This window comes from Ovis aries, chromosome 2, assembly GCF_016772045.2.
Source record: "Ovis aries strain OAR_USU_Benz2616 breed Rambouillet chromosome 2, ARS-UI_Ramb_v3.0, whole genome shotgun sequence".
NCBI classification, from domain to species: domain Eukaryota; kingdom Metazoa; phylum Chordata; class Mammalia; order Artiodactyla; family Bovidae; genus Ovis; species Ovis aries.
In genome coordinates, this window is record NC_056055.1 from 128,776,115 (window position 1) to 128,800,368 (window position 24,254).

The window sequence follows — 24,254 nt, forward strand, 5'->3', positions numbered from 1 at the left end:
TGAAGTATATTATTTACTTGTTTTAGGTTTCAAGATCTTAAAAAGGGTAAAGATGTTAGACTTTACAATTAAGCAAAACCCTAAGGTACTGGGGGGATCCTCTCTGTGGAAACCTGTCTTGTCAAGAGTTATTGAGCTGATGTCTAATTATCTATACTGACTTCTATCAGAAGGCAACTGACTGTTGCATGTTAATACTGAAAGTAAGCATCTGAGCTAATGAACAGATGAAAACTTCCCACAGGATTCTAAGTATAGGCTTTCAGAATGTTTTGATTATTCAAGAAGTCTACATTAATTTTGAAAAGGACACTGAAAACATCCCGAAACCAAACTCTTTTTGTCAGAAGAGTTAAGTTAAAATAACAGGAAGTAAATGGTTGTTCATGATGCACTGTTGATTTTCTTCAACAAGGATATTTGCATTTCCTTATTTATGTACTTTAGACTCTGCCAGTTCACATATTCCAAAGACTTCTGTCCTAAACAAGTGATCATCAAAGCATGGCATTTATAGGGAAAGAAGACAATTACCAACCTTTGTAATCTGATGCTGTTTGGTGATTATTGATCATGTGTTAGACACTCCAAATTCTTACGCTGTATTAGTCTATTACTCCGTTACTTCTGTTTACAATGCATAACATTTTTTGAGAAAAGGAAAGTTTGGTTTTATAAATATGTTGATGGGGAAATTACTCAAAGGAAATCTAAAGCTAAGACAAAAATTACTCAAGATTTCTTTTTCCCAACCTCAAGGTTTAAACATTTTTCTCCTCTTAGAAAAATAATTTTTGAATTAATTTAAAACTATCCAAAATGGTTTATGTATTAGTCCAGATTCTTATTGTACTAGGATAATTTTTAACATCCTTCCTAAGTTACAGCACTGATGTTCATCTTTAAGATAGTAATAAACTAGTGTCAACTAGAAAGGACTTCCCTGTAGCTCAAACAGTAAAGAATCTGCCTGTGAAGCAGGAGACCAGGGTTCGATCCTTGGGTCGGGAAGTTCCTCTGGAGAAAGGAATGGCAATCCACTCCAGTACTCTTGCCTGGAGAATTCCATGGCCAGAGAAGTCTGGCAGGTTACAGTCCGTGGAGTCGCAAAGAGTCAGACATGCCTGCGTGACCAGCACACACACAGTGCTGACTAGAAGGCGCCACTCGCCATCTGCCTCTACAAGGAGCAGATCACTAGTCGCTGCAGCCGCTCACCTTCAACACACCCTAAAGGAGTTCAGGGCAGAGACCAGGAATGAGGCACTCTGTGCTCTGGGAAAACCTGGCAGAACAGGCCTTCAGTTAGATATTTTCAGAAGAAATTAGCCCGATTTCTTGCATCTTCTCCTTCTAGGAAAGCACTGAAATCATTGATGGAGGTGTCTGCTCCTCCTGCCCAGCAGCAACCGTCTTGTGACTAGCAGTGACAAGAAGGTCACAAGACAGTTGCTGCTACTTATGAAGAGCAGATGTCTCCATTAATGACTTTAGTGCTTTTCTAGATATGAACATTAAAACATTAATAGTACTCATTGCGCGACATGCACTGTTCTACTAAACACTTCATAAATAATCCCATTTAACAACTCAGTGCGGTAGAAATCATTATTTTACAGACAAGGAAACTAAGGCAGATGGCTATTAAGTAATCTGCCTAAGATCACATAACCAGTTAGCAGTGGTTGAGGAATTTAATGTAGCAACCAGACTCTGGAGTCTATACAGATATTTGTCAGCCATTTGAGTTTGCTATTCTATAAAAGCTAACCATAATCTGAATAGGTATTAAGAGAATAAAATAAATATATGTAAAATTTACACAAATGCAAAATATTCTTGTTGGCTTAACGAACCCAAAGAGAAATCTGGATATTAGATCCAGCAGTGAAAATGAAGACAGTTTTACACTGGAAAACATAAGTCATCTGAGAAAAAAAGTGGAATTCAGGTGTGATCTCGGGTCCAGTGTCCTCTGGGATAATAACTGCCACTGTCAGAACTACAGACTTCAGATTGGCACAGATATATAATACAAAGTTATTGGACAAGATACATTGCTAAAAGGCCCAATACCTATGAACACAGGTTACAATATTCTGTTTTGAAAGTTTTGCAAATATGCCCAAGTGCTGACTCTCAAATATAAGAAAATATTTTACATCGACAAAAATGTATAGAACATACAACAATCAAAGTTAAAAGAAATTTGTTCTCATTGCCACTCTCCAGTCTAGTCTCAAAGCCTCTGGTTTCATTTCTCAATTGATATGTCTTAATCAGTAAAGCTTACATTCCATGAGGGCGGAAGATGCAGGAGTGAAAACAGTCCAGAAAATGCACAAAAAGCCTGAAGGTCAACAGGAGATGAACCCTGAAGAAAGAGGACCACAAAATCTCTCTCGTCTATGTTGCCTCTTCATGAAAAAGGTTAAGGAGCCCTTAATAATCTAATACTTACAATATAGGAATAAAACTATTTCAAACATTGAAACTTAGAGTATTTTTAATTGATTGTTAAAAGGCCATTTAAAACAGCCATGTACTCTGTATTTGCTGAAAGGAAGCTAAGAAAGTCTTAATCATGATGTTGATTTCACCCCAGCTTTGAAACTCCTGAGGGGAAATTTAAAAAAAGAGAGAGAGAGAGAATGTCTGCTGAGCACAAGAAGACTATATCTTTCTGGAATCACTAATCTAATTCAGCTTTACTTTCCATTCTGGGCTTAAATACAGACTTTTAGAATGAGACAAAAAGAAAGTCTTCTAAAAAAACAAGTAAAACTTCACTTATATTTTCTAGCGATCATTTGGCTTTTACAATTCTAGTAATTTTTCCTCAAAAATAAAACATTTCCTCTTGTCTAGACAACATAGCCTGCTTCCTTTTCAGATGGGGCTCTTGGGACCCTGGGCTCTGTCTCTTTTCACTCACATCATCTATGATTCCACATGAACCAGGGCTGTGTGGCCCTTCCACACTCCAAATAAGAAACCTTGCAAGGTACTGTTTCCTATCATTCTTGGGCCACTGCCATCACTAAACTGTTTTGAAAAGCATTTGTTCTTGTTTTATTTTGTTGTTGTTGTTGTTTTTTTTCAATTTACCCTTGTAAAGTCTCATCTTCATGACCTCTGACACTGGCTTTGGGTGTAGGCATACTCAAAAAGAGAAAACAGAAGGCGGTGGTTAGGGAGGTGAATTCCTGTGGGGAAGACAGGTTGATTAATCTAACAGAGCATGCCAAGTTCAGGATAGTTTCGAATACTAAAACTGAGAAGTAAACGGCAGTGCTAGCGTGCTGGCAGACAGCTAAACATTTTCACTATACGCACACGTGGAGAAACGAGGCATTTTGCTGAATTGCCTTTAACTACAGAATACTGACTTTTAAAACTATTTCTTCCAATTTACAAAGACTTGTATAAGGCTATTTTTTTGAGAAGGGGGAGCCGTTTTCCTTTAAGGTGTATTCTTCAGGAACCACTGTCTGCACCCTCACAGGGCATCACTGTTGCACCTTGTCAGCATTCTCAGGAAGGGATCCATCCCATGTGTCTTTGCATTCTCACAATGCTAGCACAATGTGTTCCTAGCAGTTGAAGGTATGCATGTACATATGTATCATTTACTTGTCTACCCATTCATCCATTTATTCATTCATCTAATTTATTAGACATATATTGAGCTTCTCTTTACACTGTGAGGCTATAACCACAAAGAAGACATAGTCCTTGCTTTCAGTGAATTCATAAAGTCTAGCTGGGAAAAGAAACTGGGGAAATAACTGTGAACACCACTTGAGAACACAGATAATAGGAGTTGGTACAGAGTACACTGGACCCCAAAGAAGCAGAAAATTGATCAATGGGGATTTTTTTTAACAGTTGTAAAGAGTATTACATGTATATTTTCCATGCAAGGAAATGAATTTCCAGACAGGCGCTTAACTGCAAAGATCTAGAGACACAAAATAGCACAGCAGCTGGTTCATCAGTATATTGCTGGGGGAGAGGACCCTGACAAGGGATGAGACAGGTATCAACAAGATGATTTTCAATGGCAGGAGGCATTTCTCTCACAGAACACAAGTAAATGGCAAGCTTATCCATGTAATACTTAGGAAATCTTAATTAGGTTGATCACTTTAAAGAAAAATATTAATGAAGTGTATTGAGGTGCTTTCAATAATAGAGCCCATGCCAGAAAAAAAGTATACATGCTAACAGATTTTCACAACAGTAAATGTTCTAAGTGCTACCTCATGAAGCAGAAAGAGTTATAAAATCATATCCTTTTTGAAGAAACTGGTTCACTTTATTTTCATTTATTATAATGATTTAGATCTAACAGAAAATTATAGCATCTATAACAGTGTCTGGCACATGTGGGCACTCAAAAATGACTGTTGATGGAAGTTCCTCATCAGGCTGCATGTGACAAGTAAAGAAATGCTTCGGATACTGCCCGTGGCTCTCCACTTGTTCCTGTTCCTGTTTATTTGATAACTAGAGTCTTTTTCCCTTGCGGTCCCCAGAGTTAACGTTTACTCTGTTTCTTTTCAGTCCCTACTCATAACTAACCTTTCCCCTGCCCTACACAGAGCTGGAGATGCTTGAAAATGTTGTCCCAAGGTATGACTGGGCAGGTTTGAAGGAGGCAGTCATTGAGTTGCAGGGACCACCATCAGCAGCAATTCAAAACACACAAATCGCAGAGGGGAAAGCAAGAGCTTGGGAGCTGCTGCAGTACAGAAGCAGAGACCTGCCTCCTCCTCCGTGCTCTCTCTGCTCTCGACTATTTGGGTGCACACGGCGAGGGCGTGGGGTGGAGACGACAGTGAAGGAAGCGCAGCAGTGAGAAGGAAGCAGGCAGAGGACGAGGCTGCGTCACAGAGGGAGCCGAAGGCAGCGACACAGAACCTCAGGGCCAGACCAGATACCACTGCACACCCCAGAAAGGCCCCTCTACCCTGGCTCCTGCCGCTATTGAGGTTTCCCCTTCTCTGTCATTCTGCTCCCTCCAGTACCCTTTAGAACCCCTTTCCTGAGAAGCCCTTCACTCTGTTCTGCAATGATCTCATTACGCTTTTCATCAAAATGAATCAAGCAGTCAAATTATTAGCTAGATGGGTTTTTAGAGACCAAACTCAAATCCCTCATCTCACATTTAAAGGAAGAGACAGGAAAAGACTAGCTTCTCGTCCAAACCCATATCTCTAATGCACAGCAGAGATGAAATGCTGTCTCCTGACAACCTCCCCTTCCCCCTGCCTCCCACCAAGTCAAAGGCCATTCTACTAGGTCAGGTTATCACTGTTCCTACACGACTGGTTAGTGGATGATTATGGCTTCAGGTAGGTAGCACACATCAAACCTAGACTCTGTCTTCTGTTTCATTAACACTTTCCAATAAATCACCAACTGGTATTGAGTCCTTTTTTATCCAGTGCTCTGTTCTTTTGTTCCATTTTCATCCACTCAAACACATACTTTCAAGTTCCAACCTCAGCTGTCCTGCTCTTCCATGAATCCATCTATCTCAATTCCAGTACAGTACTCTTTCCTTCTGAACTCATGGCACCTCTCATCTGAACCTTCTGAACTCATGGCACCTCTCATCTGAACTTTATTTCATCAGCATGTTTTTACTTTCTTAAGTTCTTGAACTGCTACTTGACTTACTTTTCTGTATCTTTTCTTCTTACCTAGAAGGCAATATTCCAGAAAATTTGGAAAACTCAGCAGTGGCCACAGCACTGGAAATAATCAGTTTTCATTCCAATCCCAAAGAAAGAAAATGCCAAAAAAATATTCACACGCCAGCAAAGTGATGTTCAAAATTCTCCAAGCCAGGCTTCAACAGCATGTGAACTGAGAACATCCAGATGTTCAAGCTGGGTTTAGAAAAGGCAGAAGAACCAGAGATTAAATTACCAACACCCGTTGGATCATAGAAAAAGCAACAGAATTCCAGAAAAACATCTGTTTCTGCTTCATTGAATACACTAAAGCCTTTGACTGTGTAGATCAAAACAAACTGTGGAAAATTCTTCAAGAGATGGGAATACCAGACCACCTTATCTGCCTCATGAAAAATCTGTATGCAGGTCAAGTAGCAACAGTTAGAACCGGACATGGAACAATGGACTGGTTTCAAACTGGGTAAGGAGTATGTCAAAGCTGTATATTCTCATCCTGCTTATTTAAATTATATGCAGAGTATGTCATGCAAGATGCCAGGCTAGATGAAACACAAGCTGGAATCAAGATTGGGAGAAATATCAGTAACCTCAGATATGCATATGACACCACCCATATGGCTGAAAGTGAAGAAGAACCAAACAGCTTCTTGATGAAGGTAAAAGAGGAAGTGAAAAAGTTGGCTTAAAACTCAACATTCAAAAACTGAAGATCATGGCATCCAGTCCCATCCTTCATGGCAAATAGATGGGAAAACAATGGAAACAGTGACAGACTTTATTTTCTTGAGCTCCAAAATCATTGCAGATGGTGAATGCAGTCATGAAATTAAAAGACACTTGCTCCTTGGAAGAAAAGCTATGACCAACCTAAACAGCATATTAAAAAGCAGAAACATTACTTTGCCAACAAAGGACCATCTAGTCAAAGCTATGGTTTTTCCAGTCGTCATGTATGGATGTGAGAGTTGGACCATAAAGGAAGCTGAGAGCTAAAGAATTAATGCTTTTGAACTGTGGTGTTGGAGAAGGTTGGAGAGTCCCTTTGACTGTAAGGAAATCAAACCTGTCATTCCTAAAGGAAATCTATCTTGAATATTCATTGGAAGGACTGATGCTGAAGCTGAAACTCCAATACTTTGGCCACCTGACGCGGAGAACTGACTCATTGGAAAAGACCCTGATATTGGGAAAGATTGAAGGCAGGAGGAGAGGGGGATGACAGAGGATGAGGTGGTTGGATGGCATAACCGACTCAATGAACATGAGTTTGAGCAAGCTCCAGGAGTTGTGATGGACACGGAAGCCAGGCATGCTGCAGTCCATGGGGTGACAAAGAGTCGAACACGACTGAGTGACTGAGCTGACTGAGAAGACAGTCTTCTTGATGTAAAAACCACATTTGTTTCCGTGTTTACTCACCAACTAGTGTTGTGCTGTGCACAGGACAGAAATGTAAGAAATATTTGCACAATGAATAGACCCTGGGAAGAGAATTGATGCTTTAAGAAAAGAAAGGCTATAATAGAAGATAAACATTTATTGGCATGAAGACCTTTGTTTGAATACTCTGTAAATCTTGCTATATAGTGTGCTTACACATAGCAAACAGAAAAGAGGGCCAGGCAAAGCATGAAGATTCTTTGGACCTAACTTGTGTTTAAGAATTAGATAAAGAGGGAGGAGAAAGAATTGTCATTCAGTTTGGGCTTCCTTGTTGGCTCAAGTGTAAAGAAGCTGCCTGCAATGCAGGAGACCTGGGTTCAATCCCTGGATTGGGAAGATCCCCTGCAGAAGTGAATGGCCACCCACTCCAATATTCTTGCTGGAGAATTCCATGGACAGAGGCGCCTAGCAGGCTAGGGCCCATGGGGTCACAAAAAGTCGGACACAACTGAGCAACGAGCACTTTCACTTTACCTAAATCAGAAGAGTATGCCTATTTATAAGGATTTCAGAAAGATAGTACTGATGATCCCACGTACAGGGAAGCAAAGAAGACACAGATGTAAAGAAGAGACTTTTAGACTCAGTGGGAGAAGGAGAGGGTGGGATTATTTGAGAAGAGCAATGAAACATATACATTACCATATGTACATATAGTGCAGTTCGATGCCTGAGGCGGGGCGCCCAGTGCCAGTGCTGTGACAACCTGGAAGGATAGTGTGTGAATGGGGTTCAGGACCAGGGGACACGTGTTTGCCTATGGCTGATTCATGTTGATGTATGGCCAAAACCATCACAATATTATAAAGTAATTATCCTCTAAAATAAATTAATTTAATAAAGAGAAGAGTATGCCTAACTTGCTGATCATGAAAGTTCTATCCAGGTTTTAAGTTCTATGTGCTATAACCCATGCTGGTAGTTGGAATTTGGAACACATATTTGCAATATTCTACAAAATGTTTTCCTCATTATACTGCAAATCTGGCAAATAACTTCACCCTTCAGTCCTTTCCTTGTTGAACTTCTGCCTTATCCTGAGAAAATATGGAAGGACATGACTTCAACCCTGGGATTTTGGTTTGTTTGTACTCTTAATGCTGTTTCCTCATTAACAATATAATGCATGAAAAGCAGGGCCTAAAGCACAGTTAGTTCTATAGTTGAGTTACATCATAGGTAAAATAAATTTCACTAGTCAGATTAAAGACATATCTGACTTTGCAGTTCTATATGTAGAAATTTAAATATAAAGTCTTAGAATATCAAATTACAAATAAACCCTTGGAACAAAATCTGTTCATACATTAGGGGCTGTTTGCAGCCAAATTTTATCTAGTAAGCTCAATGTTCTTGAACTTATTCAATGTTCTATTAATAAATTGAATATGATAAACACATTAAAGCATATCCACAGTCTTTCCTTGACTGGACCCATAAGAAGGGACAGAGCTCAGCACATAATCAATCTGTATTCTTTGTAAAAATATATTTATTTCCTTAGAAAGAAACCAGCTACCAGATAGCACTTTATACACGTTACTGCTCAGGACAAACCACTTATATATATATAAATTTTAAACCTTAAAGTATCCCCAATAATTTAAGCTTTAGTTATTTATGTTCATTTCAAATTTAAGCAAAATTCTCTCCCTTGGTTCAGTTCTATTTAAACTAAATTACCTCCACTGAGAAAAAATAACACCATTTTTAATAGCATTTTTAATATCTTGCTCTTACCTAGAATTGCATCTTATGTAAAAAAGAAAAAAAAAGGCTAATATATATCCCACATACTTCTCTAGGTAGAAGTACAACAATAAATGTTTTACTTTAATTCACTATTATGCATCAGTTATATGTAGGAACGTGTACCACTCTAAAGGCAATCATTTGAGTTTGAAATAGACTTGCTCTGCTCTCAGTCAGCCTTCACCGTTCACTTGTTAGGGTATCTCTGATGTCTTTATCCACATTACACAGACAGAATCTTAGGAAAAAAAATGAAGTCTTCAGTGCAAAATTTCTAAGAAGCGTTATAGCAGCAGCACACCATTGGGGGAAAAAAAAGAGAGAGAGAGAGAGCTTAGTTTTGGAGTGAGACAGCTATGAACTTGAATGCTGACTCTGCCTTCCAATAGCTGTGTGATTTGGAGCAAGTTAATTAACCTCTCTAAGCAGCAGTGTCTCCATCTGTAGAGTATTGCCTATCTTTGGGATCCATGTTCAGCCAGCTCAGAGAGGTGTTGCTACACTGGTTAATAAAGAGTTGAAACACTTCCACACATTAATAAATAGCTGCTGCCTAAATTGCACCATGTGAAATGCCTCACACAGATATTCCTAGGATTTAGTGAGATAGCAATGCCTCACGTTAAGCAGGAATGTGTCTTCTGTATTATAAACTGTCCTATATATGCTCAGTGTCATAGGACTGAATGTGTCCTCTTTGGCTTGTCAGGAAAATCTCTCACTTCAGAAGATGATAGAGCTTTTGCCCCCAAATTATTTCTTCTTTTCTTTGATGGCTAGCAATTCTGATTACCTGTCTTGAATGTAGACATATTGATATTTGCTTGCCCACTCAATTATGGCTGACTCTGCGACCCCAAGGACTGTAGCCAGCCAGGCTCCACTGTCCATGGAATTTTGCCTGTCCAGGCAAGAATATGGGAGTTGGATGCCGTTTTCTTCTCCAGGGGATCTTCCCAACCCAGGGATCGAACCGGGGTCTCTTGAGTCACTGGCATTGGCAGGCAGATTCTTTATCACTGTGCTACCTGGGAAGCCCTATTAGAAATCTTAAAATGCAGGGGAAATGAAGGATTTCTAAACTAAATAAAAATGAAATAGTAGAATGATTTTGAATTTCAAAATTACTTGCTTTTTTATCTTCAAGCCAATTCATTAAATTAATGATGTGTATATTGTTTCTATGTTTGTATGGTTTGACATTGTGTAATCATAAATGCATACAAAATTAAGGAGAGAAAAAGGGTTTGCAATTTCATTTAACTATGAAGTATTAATCCAAATTGTGATTTCTATATTTCAGGCAAAAAAGATTCAGTTCTCAAAAACTATCATAATTTTTTTCTCCAACACTATTACTAAAGAAAATGGCTAATACAGAAAAACCAAAATGCAGGAACCATATAAATCTTTGACTTTGAAAGATCAAGTGAATAAAAACGTAAATCAATGCACTGAAAAGAGGTTTGTTTCTTCCCCTGGTTTGCTGCTGGTCTCTTTTAATAGGGAACAATAATATGAGTATACATCCCTATGTATTTCTACCCACAGCTGACCTGTGTGCATGGTTTTGAAGCATCTCAAACTACTTTCTATTCCTGTTGGCCTGATATGATGTAATTAGTGTAGAATATTAGTCAGGGCAGAGAACGGGTAGCTTGCCAACCAGATTTACTATTGAAACAGTGGGTGTTGCCACTTTTAGCCATTTCTGACAATACTGTTAGGAATTAAATCATGGCATTAGCTGAGCACTATCTGGCTGTGGAAGCCTCATAGGTCATCAGTTTATGCCCTGACTCTCCAGACAAGTGGCAGGTGGAGCCACACCAGCCCCTACTGATGCCACAAACTGGAGGCTCTAGCCAGTAGATGAGGGTTGTACAGGGTTTTGTTTTTTTTAATTCATCAGGCCATATGCTGCCAGGCTCTCATGCAAATAGACAAAATTACAAATAATAAAAAAGAACCAACTGTTTTAGGGGTTGGCTGTTTTGTGTCACCGTTGCTATCGATGTGAGAGGCTGGTTAATGAAAGAAGAGTCTTGGACTCCCAGTGACATCAACCTAAGGGGATGGATACTTTCAAATCCAAACTTCATTCAAGCCGTGTTAAACCTCTGCCCTCGGGTAACTCAGTGCCAGTGTCTATTTGGCTGAAAGCAGGGGAGCCTAGCTTTCCAGCTGGCCTAGAGTTTAGGCAAGCTTCTCGAATGCTCCCTGCAGCTGAGGCCCATTGTCCACAGATGTGAGGAGAGAGAAAAGGTTAAGTTTCAATTGAGGTTGGGTTAAGTTGGGGCTCGTGGGTTTATCAGATTCAGACATTTAGAATAAGCAGCTTTAGAAAGAAAACAGATTAGTCAACGCAATTTTCTTTTTTAAAATGACAAGAAAAGTATCATTTTTGGCTATATGGAAATCCCTAACTTTTTAATATCAAAGCCTGCAAGAAAAAAATCTCTCCAAGCAGATCTTAAATTCTTCCTCTGAAATACTTGCATTTAAAATTAAAATGTTTCCTAAACTTCTGTATAGTTTCTGCTGTTTCTATATTCATAATTATTACCAAGTTTCCAGTCGGTACAAATGGAGAATTTCACACCTTGGATCGCATTCACACATTTATTTCCCATTTTAAGGCAATAAACTCCCAACTAAAAAATGAAGTAGACTGACTCTGAATTCATAACTATATGTGTATATTTTAAATGATTTCATTTTAGAAACGTTGTGCTAACGTTCATTTGCACCTCTATTGGGTCACTTTGAAGCCATAATTTGCACCTTCTTATAGACTATTCAAAACCAGTTGTACTCAATTAATATGCAAAGTGTTGCATTCAAGAATTGTCAAAATAAAAGTATCATGAAAATACATGCACACACATGTGTGATCCTGAAAGAAGTTTGTGATGAGTCTCTTGTTCAATTCTTGCTGCACAGCAAGGGTATTCTGAAGAGTGTTTTGTCCACGGCCACAATACTAATAGCTAGCAGCCAGCGAAGGGAAATTGTTTTCTTTCTCTTTTCCTGACCATGTCACCACAATGTGCATTCCTTAGTGTGGCACTAGGCTTGCTCTCACCTCCTGTCTAATTTGTACTCTGAAGTATTCTTATGAAACACGCATGAGTTTAATTGTACCGTTAGGAATAATGCCTAGGTCCAAGGGCAGGGGCAGGGGCATCATAAGAGATGGTTGCAAAGGTTTGTCTCCAACAAACTGTCGTTAATACACTCTACCAAAATGTGACAGCTTTTCAATGGAGAAAAATTATTAGCTTATACAGTTAGCATTGCTAGGAAAACTATTTCATGTTATATATAAACAAGGACAATAAAGATAATGCCCCCATTAACTGTTCAAAAGAGAGTGATTAGAGTTCTATGACAGGGAATAACAGACTCTGCAGTCACTGATATTCACAATTCTGCACTCCAAATCAATTTGAATTCTTTTTTCTAATTTGAAAAGAACTAAGGAATTAAAGGGAGCCAAAGTACAAGGGGTAATGTCTTACAAAGAAAGATCTACATTTCCAACCAATTTAAAGCTGAGAAAATAGCTCCCCAGTTGACATTAACTTGAATGTGTGTCGAAGCAAGGAGTAATTCAGCGAGTTCATGACAGATAAATGTCAAGATCTTCAAACATTTTCATGTTATGGGAAACTACATAAGTGAGGAAGAATGGGTAATGTTCTAATATCTTGGTAGGAAATTTCAAGGTGTATTACTTTCATAGTGAATTATAAAATTTTAAGTTCACATTTAATGGTGATAAAATTTTCCTGTCACATGGAAATGCATGCCCCTAACGGACAAATTCATTCTGCAAAATAAAATAATTGCAAAATTTTATTTAGAATTAGTATTCATTCAAGTATGACAACTAATCATAAATTTTAGGAACAAATGTAGCTAATCAAATTTATTTGCAAAAAAAACCAAGCACATAAAAAACTTACTGATAAAAATCCCACTCTAGATTAGCCAAAGTAATAAAGCCATATATAAATAAAATACAGATGGTTCTCATATATAGAAAACAAAAGATTTAATTATATTCCCTAGTGATTCTTTTACATGAATAGTAGATTCAACCACAACTTTATCCCACTGAACTCTGGTGAAACTATTCTAAGGAATAAGAAGGCTGTTGGGGGCTTCCCTGGTGGCTCAGTGGTGGGAAGCCCACCTGACAATGCAGGAGACGCAGGTTTGGTCCCTGGTCTGGGAGGATCCCACGTGGCTCAGAGCAACTAAGCCCGTGCACCCCAACTGCTGAGCCTGTGCTCTGGAGCTTGGGAGCTGTAACTACGGAAGGCCGTGTGTCTTAGAGCCCATGCTCCACAGCAAGAGAAGCCATGTCAATGAGAAGCCCTCACCTTGCAATGACAGAGCACCCTCCACTCTCAGCAAATAGAGACAAGCTCGCACAGCAATAAAGACCCAGCACAATCAAGCAATGAAGTTATTTTTTTTTTTAAAGTAAGAAGGCTGTACTTGAGAAACAGCAGAATTCATGAACTCATTTATTTATTCATTCAACAAATACTTATTGGACTCCCAATTATGTGCCATTCTCTCCCTTTTCAAGGCACTGGACATCTATCTGTGATCAAAAAGTCTCTAACCTCACAGAGAGGCAAACCCTAAACAGGAAAGTAAGCAAATAAACAAGATAAATAGAGACTGTGGTAAGATCTATAAAGGAAATGAACAGGTAATATAATCAATAAAAGTTGAATGAGAAGAGCTATTTCAAATGGCTGAAGATGATTATTTTCCTGGTGTGAAAAGTATAATATCATTGACTGCGTCATACTCAAAGACATGCAGATCAAAGAGCAAATCTTTTCAGAGCTAAAGAGGGCTTTGGAAATCATTTAGCTTCATTTAATCATTATTCCCTCATTTTATACAATAAAACTAAAACTCAGGTGGGTTAAATGACTTACTCTGTCCTATCACTTCAGTTGAACAGTTAGCTTTCCCTGTTAAAGAATAAAGGGAGCAGCTCGGTTGGGATATATTAATTTACCAATTATTCTGTGCTGGTTAGACATACATCTAAATGGCATCACTAAATTTGGTTATCAATCCAGTTACAATGGGAAGAGACTAAGTAATCATCTTCATCTAGCTAGATTGCTGCCTAACTCTTATGTGGTACGTAGACCTAAATATTTGATAACGTTTTCACCTTTATTCACTCATGATGATTTTTCTTTCCAGAATGACCTAAGAAGATTGCCATTCTTTGGATACTAGCTACATGGACACATAGACAACAAAAGCAATAAAATGATTTCCTGAACTTCGTAAGAAAGAGTATCACAATATTAGAAATCTCCTTGAGTAGACCAGATCTTAAAGTTTACTTAGTGATAGGAGCAGTACCATTGCTAGTAGTAGTAGTAATGGAGGGATAATGGCATCAAACACCAAGAAAGCATTTTATTATTAGTTCCATAATCTAATTTGATCCTCAAATAATAATCTCATAAGTTGAATGGATATTATTATAATTATTTTACAGGTGAGAAACAGAGATTCAGAGAAGATAAGTGACTTGCCCAAGGTCAAATAGCCAGCAAGTATCAAACAGAACTGAAACCTAAGTTTCTTTACCCAAACTTTGTGTGCTTTCACTAGAATACCTATCCCCTCACAAACAGGCATTACAGGATCATTGTGTACTTAACACAGAGATCCAAGTCAGAAAGAGAGACATGGTCTCAACAGCAGCTCAGTGTAAATGCACACACACACACATACACGCACACACTGAGATGGATCAGCCTACTTGAAGAATGAGAGAAGCAACGGCCCTCAGCAGCCACAATTTTTTTTCCCTGAAATGTCCCATTAGTAAATTCTCAGGCATGAAGGTATTAATAGCTCCCAAGCTAGCTATCTTCTAGATTATCCTCTTGCTTTCAAAGGACCATGTGAAAGAATACACCAAATAAATGAATGTGAGTAATTATAACAGACTGATTTGCTTCCACCATTAACCTCAATGCAGTATATTTAAACTATAATGGACAAACAGAGGCAGCATGAGCTAGGGAAGCGCCCCAGGCATCAAAATGTTTTCATTAACTAGGAAATTTGTCCCACCAGGCTAAAGAAATCCACTCTAGAAAGATCGATTATTCCATCATCTTGTGGCAATATTGCTGGTATGCGAGTTCAGCTCAGCACAACATCCCTGACTGCAGATGAGCTAGCTGTGGGGATTGCCAATTGCTCGCTCAGAGACTTGCATATAAAGCTCTAAAATGGCCCATTACATCAGGTGGTTCGGCGGCATCTCATGATCCTGACTTCTAGAGCAAGCATAGATAATTAATAAGGCTGACAGAGCCCATTATTTCTACACTCAAGTGCATCGTATTAAACTAAGAGACAGAGGCCACACGGCGCGTGGCATTCCCACTGATGACCATTTCTGCGGTGCCACTGGGGCTGCCACATTTTTCGCTTTCACAGGCTGAGCCCCAGGAGCCAGTCACTCTGTCCGCACACAGATCTTTTTTTGTTTTGATTTCCCTTAACTGGGAAAGCTATTTTGAGTCATTCTCACTGGTGGGACTCTGAAGCACTGGGAAAAAAGTTTGAGATAAAATATTGGCATAAAGAGAGACAAAATATAGAACTGACACTGAGCCAAAGGATGTCCAGTGTAGATAGGAGGGGAAAATATGTTCTTAGTGTATCTGTTAGAAAATAATTTTTGACTCTACCTCAAATTTTCAGAAATGGTAATCATATGGAAAAAACTGAATGAACTTTTTGAACAACCCAGTATTTGTGAATCCTCATGAATTTTCTCATAACATGCAGCTATCCATTGAGGAATTAAAGAAAATATTCTGACTTGCTCTGTACTTTCCAATTATATGATGTTTATTTTGTTTGATAAATTCTCATTGTCATGCATAAAATAATCAGACTGAGAACTTCTACTTTTAGCAGTGATAGAAATAGCGCATTTTTATGTGTGGTGTGGCTTTCATTATAGAACTAACGACTGAAAAGTAACTGCTAAAATCAAGTAACTCATAAGCATTAAATCAGACCACAGGACAATGACATATATTTGAGACAAACACACTGGAACACAGATATCCAAATGTTTGCTTCCATCACAGTTTCTTTGAAAGGAATTGTAAAGCCTTGCTGGTTCCCTGTGGAACTAATGAGAGATTTTCAATACATATGTGTAAAAGCGTACTTACTTCACAGTTACATGGTCTTTCTTTTTTCCTTTCCCTCCTTCCTTTCATCCATTCTTCATTCCATCTTTCTTTCAACCTAATTTACTAGAAATCTAAGATCTCTATAAATAAAATATCAAATCCATCCTTAAATGCTGAAGAGTTGCCACTAGCGGTTTGTAATGCAACATCTTTACCTGTGGAACTACAGTTATGAGAAGTGCTCAGTATGCCTACTATTTCATTTCATGGGGGCACACTTCTATGGCTGTGTAGAAAATGTTCACCCCAAAATGGGTCTAAATTATTTTTAAAAATTCACTTTGAAAATAGCATTTCAAATGATTCAATCACTTAATCTCAGTCTGCCACAAAAATTTCACAAATGGACCCCATCTCCAGCTAAAAAACTCTTCTTCCAAACCCCTGCATAGTTACTCTCACATGTCCAGCTTCCCATACTTTCTGATAAAGACAAAAATCCTGGACTCATCCATCACGTTGTCTTGAGACACTTTCTTCAGAGAAGAGAATAACTCCTCACAGTTGTGCTGATACACTGGAAATATCAGCATTAAAGATGTTCAGAGGGTGTTCTCTGAGCTTTGTAAGGTAAACTTTGTCCAGGACACTGCTCTGGGCTCTGCATCTCACTGATTCAGTCTGTCATTTACTGGAGGGCCGCAGGCTTCTCCCTGTCAGCTCAGGTTTATGTGCAGATAAGTCATGTGTGTAAAGCCCACTGGATGCCACACTAACAGATGCCCATAAAATGTGAGATATAGATATCTTTCTTTTTTCATTATTTTTTATCTTTTTTTTCCTCCGGGATAGATGTCATTTTTAAAGTATCTCAGAAATGAAATCATTTTCAGAGGCCATCTTAAGGGCCTAATCAGCCAATGGACATTTTTTATGATTATCTTAGGGTTGATTGGTTTACACAGAATTGCCCCCTCCAAATTCTTTCCAACTTGAGAATGGAAGCAGTCCTGTGTAGAGGATGGGCCTCACAAGGGGACAGAAACTGCTTGACATGGTGTGATTCAAAAGGATGTATTTGAAAAGGTTACCAGTCCCTCAATAATACCCTCACTGACTTTCCCCATAACGGTATCTTTATTCCTTTGTGTGTTCAAGATTATGACAGCTGAGAAGAGGGGAACAGAAAGTATGATCAAGGCACCACAGATAGAACTGATTTTCTCACAGTTTTGGTAGGACCTTGCTTGATTATAAAGATACAACGCTATGCAGATAAAGATGTAAGGAGCCTTTTTCTCCTACTAGCATTCACCATTAATTTTGAAGCAAGATTATTAATCCAGTTTACCTAACTCCTTTTTCCCCATACCTAAGGTCTAATCAATCATAGGTATTTTAGAAAAATTGATGTATGTAAGACACTGTTGGACTTCCCTGGTGGCTCAGATGGTAAAGCGTCTGCCTACAATGCGGGAGACCTGGGTTTGATCCCTGGGTCGGGAAGATTCCCTGGAGAAGGAAATGGCAACCCACTCCAGTACTCTTGCCTAGAAAATCCCATGGATGGAGGAGCTTGGTGCAGGCTACTGTCCATGGGGCCGTAAAGAGTCGGGCACAACTGAGCGACTTCACTTTCACTTCAAGACACTATACCTTGATTTATATCTGCTGCTAAGTCGCTTCAGTCGTATCTGACTCTGTGTGACCCCAGAGACAGCAGCCCACCAGGCTCCCCCGTCCCTGGGATTCTCCAGGCAAGAACACTGGAGTGGGTTGCCATTTCCTTCTCCAATGCATGAAAGTGAAAAGTGAAAGTGAAGTCGTTCAGTCGTGTCCGACTCTTAGCAACCCTATGGACTGCAGCCTCCCAGGCTCCTCCGTCCATGGGATTTTCCAGGCAAGAGTACTACGTGTTGATTTTCACTAAAACTTAAAGATTCAAAAAATGTCAGCCCTAAAAATTAATTTAGAAATCACCTTTGAAAACACTAATAGTTACCTTGACATGCTCTGGATAAGAAAGTCCCACCCCGCATCGCTGCATTATCATTGACAACTGGTCCCTACTTCTAGAGTCCCAAATCCAAATCATTCTGCCTCCTCTCAGCCTTGAGTCTCATCTTACCAAATTGTATCAATCACTACTACCCCCACTCTGGATTATCAACCAATTACTGGGTCACTTCCCATCTTTTCTTAAAATATTTCCAACTAGCTTACATCTTGAGTTACGTTTTAGATTTATGTCTAATCCTCTCTGCTATGACTGAATGTTTGTGTTCCCCAGGCCCCACCAAAAGTCATATGTTGAAACCTAATCACCAGTGTCCTGGTATTAGAGGGTGGGGCTTCCCTGGTGGCTCAGAGGTTAAAGCGTCTGCCTGGAATGCAGGAGACCAGGGTTCAATCCCTGGGTCAGGAAGATCCCCTGGGGAAGGAAATGGCAACCCACTCCAGTACTCTTGCCTGGAGAATCTCATGGAGGGAGGAGCCTGGTAGGCTACAGTCCATGGGGTTGCAAAGAGGCTACTGTCCATGGGGTCGCAAAGAGTCGGACATGACTGAGTGACTTCACTCACTCACTCACCTTTGGGAGGTGGTTGAGTCATAAGAGCAGAGCCTTCCTGTATGGGATTAGTGCCCTAATCAAAAAGACCCCAAAAGTCCCACTGCCCTTATCCCATGTGAGGATACAGTGTGAAGAGGCAGTCTATGAACCAGGAAGCAGGCCCACAGCAAACACCAAATCTCCTAGGCACCTTGATCTTGAACTTCTCAGCCTTCAGAACTGTGTTAAAGAAATTTCTGTTGTTGATAAGCCACCTAGTCTCTGATACTCTCTTACAGCAGCCCAAACTGAATAAGAAAGCACTATAACCTGCCTAAATGTGTCTTCCTTCCTTTTTTAATAAAACTTGATGACTTCTGTTTATAAGCTTTTCTATAAAGCATTCCATAATCCTCCTGGCTTTTCCAACTTCAATTCACTTGGGTATTTTGTTAAAAATACAGAAGGAGAGTATGCATTTCTAACAAGCTTCTAGGTGAAGCCCTCAGGTACACTTTGAGTAACAAGGTTCTAGCTGGCAGAGCTATCTACTTCCTCTAAATGCACAGAGAGCAGGGCAGACATCATGCATAATTTATTCATCTTTATATCTCCAGTGAATCACAGAGTACTTGACACATCACAACACTCAATAAATATTTGTTGAGTAAATGATTGACTGAATGAATAAATATGTAACATTCAATCTGGCAATAAGAAGGTTCTTAAAACAGTATTTTTATATGCATTTTTTCTTTGACTTGCATCTTTTAAGAGCTATATATGCTTTTTGTGTCTCCAAAAACTAGGCACTCAATATAAACTGTCAATTGATTTAAAAAAAAACCATAAATTAAAAAAAACTATCCTAGAACAATAAGTAAATAAAGCATTGTTGCTGCTAAAAAAAAAAAAAAAAAAAAAAAAAAAAAGGATTTACTAAGTAACTGGCAAAAGCTAATAGTCTGTACATGAGTTACCTAGAATGCAAGGGTCATTTGACAAGCTGACCATACTAATAAATAGAAAGCTTTCAAGTTCATCAAAAGGCTAAATCAGAGGGCAGAAATGTTAAAATGAGCAACCAGGGAAAAAAGGTCCTTTGTAGACATAGACACACTCTAATGAGAAAAGTGATTCTGTTAGTTAAAATGCCAAGCCAGTGGTTGATATGCTTGGGAATAAAACCAAGCATTATTACTCTGGTAGGCAGATGGTGCTTTTTTTTTTCTTTCTTAATTCGAAGCTTCACTTTTGTAAATAACAATGGAAATTGAACAACTGGCACACACCAAGCTTTGCAGACTGTGTTAAGGGTGTTCAGAAATGAGTTTCCTCAACAGTCTCTGCCTTTGGAGTATTTAAATGTACACTGACTTGCAGTATGATTTATTCAGTATTTCATATCTGTGTGTTATCCTCTCATTCTGGGCACAGATGCCCAGGAGCAGGGACCTTATCTATGTACATGGAGGGCACACAGTAATACTTGTTGAATAAATAAAATATTTAGACAAACTTGGATGTGTGTGTGGCGTACTAGGTATGGATCTGGTATTCAGCAGAGAAGAGTCAGGAAGGATCAGGAAGTGGAATTTGAGGCATGTAACTTGAGTGGATTCCCAGACTGGAGAGACTGCACATACATTGGATATGAATTTCTTTTTCTTAGTTATATCCCCAGAAGATGAATTGGCTTAGCATTCTGCCAGGGACAGTTTCTTTAAAAATATCATGTCATGTAAATAGATGAAAATAGTGCCCTGAAGCTTTCAGAACCACTTCAAACACTGATTCTGCCATGAGATAATAAGTAAACCAGATACAAATAATTTACCAGTAGGGGCAACGTGCTGTTATCTTCTGCCTATATTACATTTGTCAAAAAAGTAATTATGGTGTTGATTCTTAGAGGTACAGGAGATAGATATATATATATATATATATATATATATACATACATATATAAATATGTGGTTCCAATAAATATATAGTTCAAAATATAATGCTTAAAATTCATGTTTTAATTAACTACTTATTCTGTAATTACTTAGACAATTACACTTTGATTCTGCTTAAAAAGGATTCTGCAAGAACATAGGGGCATCTCATACATAGAGTATTTAAAATAGAATGGAATTAGCAATCTTTAACTTAAAATTATACATAACATTTAGCATCATTTAAAATTAGAGCACCAGAAGATGCAGATTTCTATGGCATTTTCATTATGCAGAGAGGTAAACAACAAATAAATAAGCCATACATGAATATGAAATTAACAGCACGATAATTGCTTTATTCCTAGAGTGTGTGAGATATTAAATCCTCAAATAAACACTTATTTAACCTCATTCTCACATTATGTCTGTCGCTTTTATCAAAAACAACGTACCTGGAACACTCAAACTAAGACAGCTTCTACAGCGAGGTACAAAGTCCACCAAAATCACTGTCACCACCCCCGCTCACTCCTAGAAATTTCAGAGTGATTTCTTTGCAGGCGCTAGTATTGGAGGGATGTTAGACAATCAATAGACGGGAGAGGAAATTTAGAGGTCAAAAAAATATGCACAAGTTATTTTTTGCATATGACATCACACTTTACTCCTCTGCTAGTTCTTTAAGAAGCTTTATCCAGATGATCAGCCCAGCCATTCCAGGGAAGTGCTACCACCCCGCTGAGACCAAGTCCCTGCTCTGCCTCTCTTGCACAGGCCCCTGCTGACTTGTTACAAGACATTTATGCAGGAAACTGTTAAACCTTATACCTGCTGAATTTTTCCTTCTCAGCAAAACTTTTTGTATTTTTCTCTTGAGTCAATAGCAACTAAGAGTCGTATGTCCTGGGCCCAGCTTTGCCCTATATTCGACCCCAAGTAATAGTTTCTCCATCTTACTCAGAGCCTGAAACTTACTCATTTATAAAGAGGCTTCTGACACAACTGACGTTTCCCAGTAAGCAAGGGTTAAAGGGTCAGTAATAATGTTACCTCTACCCTCTGAATATGAAACTGCTAGAGTTCAAAGATATTTGATCTATCCTGATAAAAACATCTCGTTTTCCACAAGACACTCAAAAGTAAGGTTCAGAGGGGATGTATGGCTGGCGTACTATGACACTAACCTCTTCCAGCAGGAGGTATCAACCACTTCATTGGAAGCCGAAGACTGAAAAATACAAGGAAAAACGAGACAATTGTGAGGTCCAAAGAAAAGGAAATCTTGTTATCCCAAATAAGCATCTTTAAAAATTATTAAGTTCTATTGTTCTAGTGATGAAATTAGTATGTCTTTGTCGACCTAAACTTAAATTTGACACAATGGGTAAACTTAAGCCTGAGGCTTTTATGCCATTATCAGAGCCTCTGTCAGTGAGTGCTTTAACCTAATTACATTTGATGCAGCAAATCAACAAAACCACTGCTGGTTATGACCTCTGCCAAGAGCACTAGCGAGCTAGACAAATGGAGCTTAAGATGCTATTAGTTGTTCTGCTGCAAAGTTCCAGATACAAGCCGACAGGAGGCTGTTGCATGACTGGGGCAGGCATCCTCCAGATGGCATTCTGCATTGGCTTGTGGCAAAGCTCACAGGGGTACTGGCACATTTTCTCTGTCAAAATGAAAGTTTTCCAATTACAAGGAGATAATGCGAGGAGATGCAAACTTAATCTCTTGAACAAAAGGTTGCAAGCTGTGTAATAGCCATTTCAGGGGAGAGATTTCACTATCGTTCAATTGATTTAAACATTGCAGATCACCAAATGGGCTATCTTTCCTAATAAAATCAAGAAATCAGCTGCAGTTGATTTTATTCCCTGGAATAATGCTATAATGGTTTCATCATTTAAGGGAGAATTCTTTTAAATTAGTGTTCTTCTATTGAACTGAACCCTGCAATTATTTTTTTTTTTCCCCTAATGTGTTAACAGGTACAAAGAAGGCAGTTTTCCCTTTAGTGAAACACCCAATGCCTTAAATGAAGGCTTCAGGTGTGATGCCATAACAGATCCCTATTGGATACTAGATCACAGAATTTCATTAGGAAGATTAGACATGTTAAATGGTAAGAAGGCACAATTGGCATTAAAACCTGTGAAACAATTTAGCAAAAACATTTGCTTCTTCATTTTCTAACCCAGTGAGCACTGGCAAAAATTATATGTAGAACTATTAATAGCTATGGAAATGAGGTGACATGCCTCAACACTTGTCCAAAAATATCTGACCCGTCAAAGCAAGTCAGTAGGTACTTTGTTGTAAGGTTATGTCTCAGGAAGAGGTGAGCTTGACTTGATATGAGATTCACTTGACATGAACATGCTGCGACAGAGCAGGTGGCTGTATATCCACTTCCACAAATCCAAGAGGGATGTTACACAGGATGAGAGCTTGTGTGTGCGTCTTCCACCAGAGTATTTCACATAACCACACTCCTGTACTGAATACTTTATGCAGCATTTTATAGAGTGAATGTAAATGATCATACAATTCTAAAATAAGCAAAGATCTTTCAATATTTATGTTGGATTCATGCATGTGTAAGTGAAAAAGAGAGATTTAAGGAGAATCATTCAGTATGGAGGAGGCCATGGCATCCCACTCCAGTACTCTTGCCTGGCAAATCCCATCGATGGAGAAGCCTGGTGGGCTGCAGTCTGTGAGGTCGCTGAGGGTCGGACATGACTGAGCGACTTCACTTTCACTTTTCACTTTCCTGCATTGGAGAAGGAAGTGGTAACCCACTCCAGTGTTCTTGCCTGGAGAATCCCAGGGACGGGGGAGCCTGGTGGGCTGCCGTCTGCGGGGTCGCACAGTCGGACACAACTGAAGTGACTTAGCAGCAGCAGCATTCACTACAAAAAAATATAAACACAGATTCCTAGTATTAAAAAGGACAGGATAGACTTCCAAACACTTATTAAGCAAACTCACCCACAAAAAATACTTTCGCATCAAATTCCAAAATCATTAAAGCACCTATTTATTTATTTAGAAGATCAATGTTACAAGTTTGTATAAAACTCTGAATTGCAGGCAACAGGGTAAAAGCACAGTAAGCAGATGCCTGTTTTGTTTCCATAGGAAGGAGCTAGGAAACTGCCGTTTTTGTTTTTCTTTGACGGAAAATTCAGCCAGCTAAATAAAGCATGAAGGTAAAATCTAAGTAGTCTCCACTGTAACATTTTAAGATTTGTAAATCAGTCAGAAATAAAAGCAAGCCCTTCAAGTCACTCAGAAAACTTAAGATTCCAATCGAAGAGTTAACATTTTCAAGCCATGAGCATTTTTAAAAAGTCTCAACATCAGCATAAAGTGGTCTATAACAGCTGTTGTAAAGCTCAACATCAATTTTATGTTGGCTCAACTGCTAAACAGCGATCACAATGATGTCCCTTAGGAGGTATTAAAGGGCCTAAGTGGATAGCAGTCTAAAAACCAAGCAGGAACAAAACTAAGTCTTCATCTGTTTACAGAAATACCACTCCCTGTGTTCCTGTACCACCACCTAGTGGCTACGAAGCTCTCAATCGGCACGTTAATAAGCCAAACAGAAGCTGTTGTGATCACAACAAACGGAGAAGAGGAGGAA

General features: G+C 38.9%; 1 long non-coding RNA gene across 1 annotated transcript in view; it reads right to left on the reverse strand.

Annotated features, from left to right (window-relative positions):
• The window catches only part of LOC121818692 (uncharacterized), a 94,144-nt gene extending 72,312 nt beyond the window's left edge, over window positions 1-21,832 (reverse strand). The window contains exon 1 of the long non-coding RNA XR_006058727.2: window positions 21,787-21,832. This is a non-coding gene — a long non-coding RNA (uncharacterized LOC121818692). The remainder of the gene's footprint in view (window positions 1-21,786) is intronic.
• Window positions 21,833-24,254: the final 2,422 nt, after the last annotated feature.